Consider the following 11,273-nt stretch of genomic DNA (forward strand, 5'->3'; position numbering starts at 1 on the left):
ACCCTCCAAAATATTTTCGCCATATTATTCGGCATTTATTCTGATGCCACGGTCGATTAATACGAGCGGAGAACAACCATTGGCTGCTAAGGCGGCTCATACTATCACCATGGCCGGCGCTTGAGTTGTGGTGGCCAACCGAAGGTGCACATTTTCAGCTGACATCTTTGCAAGTATGTTTTCTCATCGAAGAAAACCAGTTTTGGCAGTTCACCACTTTCGGCCAAGCGAAACAACTCTTTAACTCTTTTGAGTCTATTTTCTTTCTGTTGCGATGTAAATTCTTGCACTTTTTGGAATTTCAATGCCTTCACCCCGAGCTCATTTTTCAATATTTGCCGAATGGAATATTGCGATATGTTCAGCTCACGAGCCATTTTTCGACCACTGCGACGCGGGTTTCGATCAAGTCGCTTCTTTACTTTTCGAACCATTTCTGCTGATGTTGCTGTTTTCTTCCGTCCGTCTCCTTGACGTCGGGCTACGCTACCAGTATCACGGTAACGTGCGATGGTACGAGACACAAAAGATTTATTCATATTTAAATGCTGGAGTGCTCCAACGATAGCCACTTGTGGTTTTCCAGCAAAATATAAAGATATCACGCTTCCCGGTACAGTTTGTTCAAGTGCGAAAATGGGCAATACTTGCTCACTTCCTCTTATGGCTTCTCCATGAAAGGTAAAACTTTGGAAGAATCATTACTCTCTTAAAGTGATTTTTATTCAAACGCCACTGAACCCAATATTCTTGCGAAATGTAGCGGTAAACTATTTTTGGTACCAATTCCCCCCACAAAAGTACAAGTTTTTCATAAACAATTAAAAAAAGCTAACTTCGGCCGGGCCGATCTTTTAATACCCTTCGCCATTGAAGAATTTCAAAAAAAAAAAAAAAAAAAAAATTGGCGGCCAAAATACTGCAGAGCAACATTCGGGCAGCGTGTGACGGTTTCATTGACCGTTTGAAGGCTATAATTCGTACCAAAGTTGACCATTTCGAACAAATCTAAACTTATTCTAAAACTTGGTAATATTTCTGACATTCTTTGCTTTCATTCAATAAAATTTAAAAAAGAAATATAAAAATTGTGGCGTTTGACTTTGTTGCAGTTTTTTATCTCATCCTGTATGAGGTTTGATTAAGTTGAAATGTCCGAAAATGATGAAAAGAAAATATGGCATCTTTGACAACTCGGTATAAGAGCCTGAGTTGTTGTCAGATTGTATATTTTCGAGGTTTTTAAAGTTTTATTAACATAATTCCATTCATTTTTTATTCAAACGGCTAACTTTAAAAATTATTTTTTGCCTCAGAAACATGCCATCGCCCCCTAGTGCATTGGTGCAAATATTTTCGTGGTATATAATGGAAATTAAAATTCCTTTTTTTGAGAACATAGAGTGAAATTGTATGTCATCTTCGAAAATTATGCTTTGTAGGAGAGCTGTGCATAACCTCACATAAAGAACGGCTGTAACTTTATAACGTGTTTTTATATCTGTGAATTCCTAGTGTTAAGGTAAGATTTAGATTCTTGATGTCTTCTCGGACCTACAGTAAAATTTTATGACAGTTAATTTTGCAGAATATTTTGACTTGCAACGATATCGTCTAAAGGAAGTTTTAAGCCATATTTTGAAGTAGACCCAAATGTCACCTTTGTTGACTCACATAAGGGTTAAGATTTCCCACGAAAATATTCCTCGTATTTTTATCTGTAACACTACCGAAGACACTATATATCTGAAATGCACGGATTCCGAGGAATCTTAATACGAAATTTTTCAAATGTGTGGAAGGTGGGGGGACTTTCCCCACTCTATTTTGGTTACTTTTCGATGCAAACTTTCAAAACGCCGATACACGAGTCTTTTTCCCCATAATTATTGAAAAATTGGAATATGTCGCACAGTGTAATGCTTATTTAATTTTTACAATCATTCATATAAGACCGCACCAGAATTTTCTTGTTATAATTATATTTCGCAGAGTAGTTAAAAAACACACAATTTTCACTTAAAATAACACTTAATACACAAACAACAACTAATAAAAAAAATTAGGACCAATGTCCCGATTTTCCGCCACCACCACCGCCAGCACCCTGTTTCACTTGAATAATTTTCAAAATTTTCACAGATTGTTGTGGACCTCCTCCATGGGAATGACTGCCGGCAGCACCGCCACCACCACCACCACCACCTTGGGCGCCATCTCCATGGCTGGGTAGATGAACAATTTTGAAAATTTGTTCTTGTTTCTTGGGTTTGGCTGACCCATGGTCTTGGATGATGACTTTGAAGATTTGAGGTTTCGCTTTGGGTTTTGATGGTGGCAACGGCGGCAGAGGGTGTAAAGGTTTGGCATAGTACGTCATTGTGGATTTCGGTTTGGGTTTTACTGGATAAATATAACCATCACCAATGCCACCTTTGATTTTTGGACCAGATGACGAAGGTGGCTTAGCCAGGGCACTTGTAGCCAAGAGAATTATGAAAATGACCTAAAAGAGAGAGAGAGATCATAAAATGGGTTATGTTGCGAAATATTGAAAACTGGGACAACCAACCAACCTACCTTCATTGTTGTGTGGTTTTTTTTGTTGGGTATTGGGAGAAGTGGTGTGTGACGTTCCGCACTTGAAGTGTCGCCGCAAGTGAATAATTGCACTTTCTTTGAACTCAATTGCTTTTATACCTTTCTACGGGACAGATGATTTTGCGCTATGAACTCAGCATATTATGTGAAGAAGTTATGTGATAGCCGTTTAGTTTGACAACAAAAATAACAACAGAAAACACTCATGAAAAAATCGCAATTGTTCATAATACGTACAAGGAAGGTAAGTTTGCATTAGTTTGAATAAACAAAATAGATTAGTCCAGCCAAAATTTTGATGCAGCGATGCATGAGGAAACGAAGATTTAAAAATATCGAATCTGAGGCTCAATTATTATACACTCAGCCATGTGGCTACAGAGGGTATATATCATTTGATACGTAAAAACATGCCTTATCGAAATAACGGGTTTAGACCTTGGGTCTCATTGGATCAAATCAATTTCAGGACATTTTGGAATCGATCTAGCGGTTGGCTGGTGCGAATGATAACTCTCGAAGGGAGTAACCGTTTTGTTCCAAACTTGGTACATCGTAATATTATTATCAAACTTAGATCGAGTTCGGAGATGGGCAATATCGGCACCAATAAATGCAAACCCTAATATTTACAGGGTTGCCCATATTCGACGGACCTTCGGGACCTTTGGGCCCATTCCAATCGACGAGGCTTGTCCGCAGGCAACATTCTTTGCGTCAATTGAATTTTGTACGGGAACAAATGCAAATCAATGCGAATAATCCGTTGTAAAGTGGACCGAGCCATGCCCAACTGCTGAGAACGGCGTTTTTGGGATGTTCTTGGGGACCTCTCAACACTGGCTCGTACGGCAGCGATATTCTCGGCCGATCGCCTTGGTCGACTTTTATATGGTCTCTTCGGATTAGAAAGAGCCTTACCAGTCGAAAATTTTTCGTATAAACTCTTAATGGTGTTCTTAGAAGGCGCACTTCTCACATTTTTAATGTTTTAAAAGCACGTTGAGTTTTCACATTTGACTTCTTCTGTTGAATGTAAATTTCAACTATTTCAGAGCGCTCACGTGGCGTGTATTGGTTCATGGTAAAAATCTGCTTGGACTGACGCTTCAAACGCGGTATGTCATTAAGCGATGTGACATCTCTGTCAAAAGTTATGGCGTTGCCAGATGGGTCCGTCGAATATGGACAACCCTGTACATCAGTGCTGGGTCAAGTGCGAAAATGGACAATATCGGTTTACTCCATGAAGTACCTCCCACACAAAGGTTAAAATTATGAATAATTATAACTCTTATCAGATGTGATGTAAGAGTCCGATTGCCTTCAAATCACACGCATTACAATATTTTTATTAAACAAGGTCTGGTGTGAAGATGGAATATTCAGGGTGATATGAAAAAACTGCAAACAACTTCAGACTGTTGTCATTTCTAAGCCACTCGTCCGACAGCTGTTAAAATTATTCCTGTGACAGCTCATTATATTGTTTACAAGCGTACAAAAGCATTTTGGTGAGAATTTTCCAGGAAAAAATTTACTCGTTATGGAATTCAAGCGTGATAGTTTGATTTATTTATATTTGGCTGGAAAACCACAAGTGGCTATCGTTAGAGAACTCCAGCATTTAATTGTGAATAAATCTTTTGTGTCTCGTATCTTCGCTCGTTACAGTGTTACTGTTACTTGCTAAAGAGGTCAGCTAAAAATGTACATCTTTGGTTGGCCACTGGAACTCAAGCGCCGGCCATGGTGATGGTGTGGTCGTTCTGTGGTATCAGAATAAATCCTTGGACATTCCAACAGGACTCATCACCATCGCACTCAGGACGCGCCACCCAAGAATGGTTACAAAATGAGGTTTCTTGCTTCATTTCCAGCGCACAATGGCCACCAAAATCTCCGGATACCAATCCGTTGGACTATTGTGTCTGGAGTATTTTGGAAAGCAAGGTTGGCACTAAAAAATACCAAAGTTTCGATCACCTCAAGCAAGCGCTTTGCGGGCCAAAATACCGCAGAGCAAACATTCGGGCAGCGTGTATACTAAATTTAGTACAATTTCGATTTTGCTGAACCGATAGAGCTGAAATAATAAAATTTGGAAAAAAGATTACTATTGCATTGTAGGATTGGGGTATGCAGGAATTTTTGGAAATTCGTACTTACGTGTACTAAATGGGAACAATTTTAATTTTAGGGAACCGGTAGAGTTGGAATCCTCAAATTTGGAAATAACATTACTATTGCATTGTAGAATTTTTGGAAATTCGTACTTATGTGTTTAAAATGGTACATAATTTAGTACGTTTTAAATTTTGGGTGTATGGGTAGATTTATAATCCTGAAATTTAAAAGTAAGATTTCTATTGGACCGTATGTAGGTAGTTATAAAAAATTGTACTAAAGTGTACTAAATGGTACTAAGTTTGGTACAATTTGTATTTGGGTGAACCAATAGATAAATTGAATATGAGATTACTGTCGCAGTGTAGGATTTGGACACTTTTACTTATATATACTAAAATGTACTTAATTTGGTACAATTTAAATTTTGGGTGAACGACTCCTGAAATTTGGAATTACGATTACTATTAAAGTGTTGGATTGGGTTATATAGGAAGTTTTGGAAATTCGTACTTATATGTACTATATGGTACAATTTCTATTTAGGCGAACCGATAAGGATGGAATGAGAAACTTTGGAATTGGGATTACTGTGGAAGTGTAGGATTGGGGTATGTGGGAAGCTTTGAAAATTCGTACTTATGTGTACTAAATTTGGAACAATAAGCATTTGGGTGAACCGATAGGCTGGAATCCTGATCTTGGGAAATACGATTTATCTTGGATTGTATGATGCAGGTTGTTATGGAAATGTGTACTTATGTGTACTAAATATTAAAATTTGTAGCAATTGGTATTGTAGTCAAGCAAAAGAGCTGGAAATTCTGAAATTAGGAATTAATATTTCTATGGTATTGTATGATTAAGATATGGTTTTAGAAATTTGGAGTGTAGTATTGGGGTATGTAGGAAGTTTTGGAAAATTCGTTATTATGTGTACTAAATGTGGTACAATTTGGGTTTGTATGAATTGCTGGGGCTGTAACCCTAAAATTTGCAATTAAGATTACTGTTGGAGTATAGGATCGGGGTATATTGGAACTTTTCGCAATTCGTACTTATGTGTACTAAACGGTACTATATTTGGTAAAATTTAATATTGAGTGAACAGATCGTGATTGATGTCTTGAAACTTTGGGTCGCTGTTCATGTGGAGTAGGTTTTGGAAAAATGTACTACAATTTTATGAAAAGAGACAGACATACAATTCTGAAATTTAATATTTAGACTACCGATGGTATCTGTGTTTGAGATTTGTACGAAAAGTATTAAATGGTACTAAATTTGATTTTCGGGTAAGGTGATATTGAGGTCTGTGTTTGTATCTGGGATTGGAAATAAGTACTATACCTTCCGCCCATCCATGTATTCTTGTGAAAAAATGCAGGTTGCATTTATTATCCATATATATCTTCTACCGATTTGCGGTTAATTGTGCCAATATAAGTCCAAATGACCTGAATTTTGGCATATCCAACAAATTCATTCTACAAGCAAGTTTATCAAATTTGGTGAAAATCGGTTGTTATGTTTCATCCGATTTGGTTTTAAAGTTCCCTACATTTGTAATATGCACCCTAAAACAATGATTTTTGGTATCAGATATCTTATAGAGCTCGGAAATACCACTGCCAAATTTGATCGAGAACGGCTAAGATTTGGATATCGCTCCCATATATATACTTAATCCGATGTCAGGTTTATTGTGCAAATAAAGGCTAATATCATTCCAATTGGAGTGAATTTCGGGACCTACATTTCCATTTTGTGTGGAGCTCGGCTCCTATATATATTTGTTAATGCAATCCTTCTCGAAGTGATATCATGCACTCTATCGCAATGGTATTTGGTTTAAAAGATTTGGATAAAAGATTCAAATGTCTCCGTCAAATTTAGTGAAAATCGATTCAGAATTGGTTATGCCTCTCATATATTAGTTCTCCCTGAAACCAAATTATATTTCCTCTGAAGCCAAATGTTGATGGGTGGAATGATCTACTTCAAATAAATTCTTTTGTTTCGGCAGCTCTACTAAATATGCATAGTGGTGTAGGGTATCATATAGTCAGTCCTGCCCGTCTTTTGACTTTTCCTTACTGGTACTAAATTTTGTATTGGGTGAAGCGATAGTGATTAAGTTCTTAAATATTATATTAATATAACTGTTGGTATCTTAGGTTGAGATTTGGAGGTGGTTTGGGAAATTCATATTTTAGATGTTCGAAATGTACTAAATGGAATAAAATTTGTTACTAGGTGAGGGGTGAGAGCTGAAACAGTGAAATCTTCAAATTACGATACCTTTTTGTCTAGGATTGAGGTATCGAACGATATGCAAAATAAATACTAAAACCTCCTTGGTAAACCTTTAAAAGAAGGTTTTTGATAACTTTTTTGTGTAAAGGGTAAATATTTTCTTTCCATTTTTCCGAGAAAGGAAGAACCTCAATAATGTATGAAACCTTGGAAGTCTGAAAATTTAGAACGAAGTATGAAGTTTTAATAAATAATAAAATAAATAATAAAACATTTCTGTGAAACTAAACAAAATGTGCATTTTGCGTATTAAAAAGTCCTAACACGAACTTTTGGTGCGAATACAAAACCTTATGGTGGACTTTTCGCTGACGAAGTAGCAGGCACTTGCTAGTCGAATATATTATTAATATTTCACTCAATTTTTAAATATTTCACCCAATACTCTTTTATATAGTTTCTTTTTTAAGATTTAATATCATTTATTTCTGATACGTATTTAAAGGTGTTATTGGATGCATTAACAGAAAAAAAATCATTTACAAACAGTGATTAATGTTTCCTCGAGCCATAAGGCTAATCGCCGTTAACTTTAGAGTTAAACAATTTAGTAAGCATTTTAGCCATAAGGCAGGCCTTTAATATTTGGTTTCGCGTATATTTTGTCAAACCAATATAATTTATTGAGTGTAAGAGTACAACTCACCGTTTGGCCCACTGATGACTCGACTTGAAGAAGATAGAGTCATTGGGAGGAATGAAATGATGGCCACCGCAACAATTACGAAATCAAGAGGAAGACAAAATTGATTATTGTTTTTGTTGTTGTTTAGTTATTTTGTTTTGATTGTTTTTGCCCAATGCCCAAAAAAGGTTTACATCCACACATCTGTGTATAGCTATGTAAATGATGTAACGAAAACTCGGTCTATATGTAAATGGGTTTTTTATAATTTTATTAAAATTTATTGTAAGTGGAGCCCTAAAGATCATCAGTGAACTCTTTTTCTATAGAAAAAAGTTCATCAGTGAACTCTTTTTCTATAGAAAAAAGTTCATCAGTGAACTCTTTTTCTATAGAAAAAAGTTCATCAGTGAACTCTTTTTCTATAGAAAAAAGTTCATCAGTGAACTCTTTTTCTATAGAAAAAAGTTCATCAGTGAACTCTTTTTCTATAGAAAAAAGTTCATCAGTGAACTCTTTTTCTATAGAAAAAAGTTCATCAGTGAACTCTTTTTCTATAGAAAAAAGTTCATCAGTGAACTCTTTTTCTATAGAAAAAAGTTCATCAGTGAACTCTTTTTCTATAGAAAAAAGTTCATCAGTGAACTCTTTTTCTATATAAAAAAGTTCATCAGTGAACTCTTTTTCTATAGAAAAAAGTTCATCAGTGAACCTTTTTTTCTATAGAAAAAAGTTCATCAGGGAACTCTTTCTATAGAAAAAGAGTTCATCAGTGAACTCTTTCTATAGAAAAAGAGTTCACCAATGAAATTTTTTTCTATAGAAAAAGAGTTCACCAATGAAATTTTTTCCTATAGAAAAAGAGTTCACCAATGAAATTTTTTTCTATTGAAAAAGAGTTCACCAATGAAATTTTTTTCTATAGAAAAAGAGTTCACCAATGAAATTTTTTTCTATAGAAAAAGAGTTCACCAATGAAATTTTTTCCTATAGAAAAAGAGTTCACCAATGAAATTTTTTCCTATAGAAAAAGAGTTCACCAATGAAATTTTTTCCTATAGAAAAAGAGTTCACCAATGAAATTTTTTCCTATAGAAAAAGAGTTCACCAATGAAATTTTTTCCTATAGAAAAAGAGTTCACCAATGAACTTTTTTCTATAGAAAAAGAGTTCACCAATGAACTTTTTTTCTATAGAAAAAGAGTTCACCAATGAACTTTTTTTTTATAGAAAAAGAGTTCACCAATGAACTTTTTTCTATAGAAAAAGAGTTCACCAATGAACTTTTTTCTATAGAAAAAGAGTTCACCAATGAACTTTTTTTCTATAGAAAAAGTGTTCACCAATGAACTTTTTTCTATAGAAAAAGAGTTCACCAATGAACTTTTTTTCTATAGAAAAAGAGTTCACCAATGAACTTTTTTTCTATAGAAAAAGAGTTCACCAATGAACTTTTTTTCTATAGAAAAAGAGTTCACCAATGAACTTTTTTTCTATAGAAAAAGAGTTCACCAATGAACTTTTTTTCTATAGAAAAAGAGTTCACCAATGAACTTTTTTTCTATAGAAAAAGAGTTCACCAATGAACTTTTTTTCTATAGAAAAAGAGTTCACCAATGAACTTTTTTTCTATAGAAAAAGAGTTCACCAATGAACTTTTTTTCTATAGAAAAAGAGTTCACCAATGAACTTTTTTTCTATAGAAAAAGAGTTCACCAATGAACTTTTTTTCTATAGAAAAAGAGTTCACCAATGAACTTTTTTTCTATAGAAAAAGAGTTCACCAATGAACTTTTTTTCTATAGAAAAAGAGTTCACCAATGAACTTTTTTTCTATAGAAAAAGAGTTCACCAATGAACTTTTTTTCTATAGAAAAAGAGTTCACCAATGAACTTTTTTCTATAGAAAAAGAGTTCACCAATGAACTTTTTTTCTATAGAAAAAGAGTTCACCAATGAACTTTTTTTCTATAGAAAAAGAGTTCACCAATGAACTTTTTTTCTATAGAAAAAGAGTTCACCAATGAACTTTTTTTCTATAGAAAAAGAGTTCACCATTGAACTTTTTTTCTATAGAAAAAGAGTTCACCAATGAACTTTTTTTCTATAGAAAAAGAGTTCACCAATGAACTTTTTTTCTATAGAAAAAGAGTTCACCAATGAAATTTTTTTCTATAGAAAAAGAGTTCACCAAAGAAATTTTTTTCTATAGAAAAAGAGTTCACCAATGAAATTTTTTCTATAGAAAAAGAGTTCACCAATGAAATTTTTTCTATAGAAAAAGAGTTCACCAATGAAATTTTTTCTATAGAAAAAGAGTTCACCAATGAAATTTTTTCTATAGAAAAAGAGTTCACCAATGAAATTTCTTTCTATAGAAAAAGAGTTCACCAATGAAATTTTTTTCTATAGAAAAAGAGTTACCAATGAATTTTTTTTTTTTGGAAAAGAGTTCACCAATTAAATTTTTTTTCTATATAAAAAGAGTTCATCAATGAAATTTTTTTCTATAGAAAAAAAGATCACCAGTGAACTTTTTTCTATGGAGATTTCGGGTTAATTGTGCACTAAACGGCCAATAAAAGTCCTAATGACATGAATTTTGGCACATCCAACCGAATTCAGTCTAGAGGCAAGTACATCAAATTTGGTGAAAATTGGTTCGGATATAGCTATAGCTCCCATACATGTTTCGTCCGTAATATGCATTCGATAACAATGATATTTGGTACCAGATATCAAATATCAGATACCTTTTTTCAATTATTTTCTTATAAATTATGGTATTTCCAATTAAGCCGAATACCAAATCCACAGAGTTAACGTCGCTGTCGATGCTTCTGTGGATGCTACTACTGTTGGCTTTGAACGAAGTGTGGCTAATATGGTTATGGCGCGATGTTGACAAATATGCATTTAAATTGGATCATTTCGATGAATAAAATTGGAGAAAAAACGAATGTGGAGCAAGATAATTTATGGCAGCAGATAAGCCAATGACCTTGACATCTAAATGGTGGATTTTGATAGAAATAATATTGAGCTTTGATCGTTTTTAATTGCTGTGCAGTTGAAGACGATTTTATCCGAAAAAATTGTGTTGAATATATTGGGTGATTTGTTACAAAAACACGTACATACACACACATTTGTTGACAATTAAGTCGATAGGGACCCCTCACTGCAGTCTGCAATTTGTTAAAGCTTTGCCAAATGACGTGATTCAAGCACTCCATAAAGTGGAATCTTTGATTGATTCGGCCATTAAGTGGTTATTACTTACTAAAGCCTGATGCAGTACAACATTTGGATCAAATAATATATACATACAGGGTGAGATGAAAAAACTGCAACCAACTTCAGACTGCTGTCATTTCTAAACCACTCATCCGACAGCTGTTAAAATTACTCCAGTGACAGTTCATTATATTTTTTACAAGCGTACAAAAGCATTTTGGTAAGAATTTACCAGAATTCAAGCGTGATTGTGTGATTTCTTTATATTTGGCTGGAAAACCACAAATGGCTATCGTTAGAGCACTGCAGCATTTAAATGTGAATAAATCTTTTGTGTCTCGTACTATCGCTCGTTACCGTGATACTA

The sequence above is a fragment of the Musca domestica genome, unplaced genomic scaffold, assembly GCF_030504385.1.
Source record: "Musca domestica strain aabys unplaced genomic scaffold, Musca_domestica.polishedcontigs.V.1.1 22, whole genome shotgun sequence".
NCBI lineage: Eukaryota > Metazoa > Arthropoda > Insecta > Diptera > Muscidae > Musca > Musca domestica.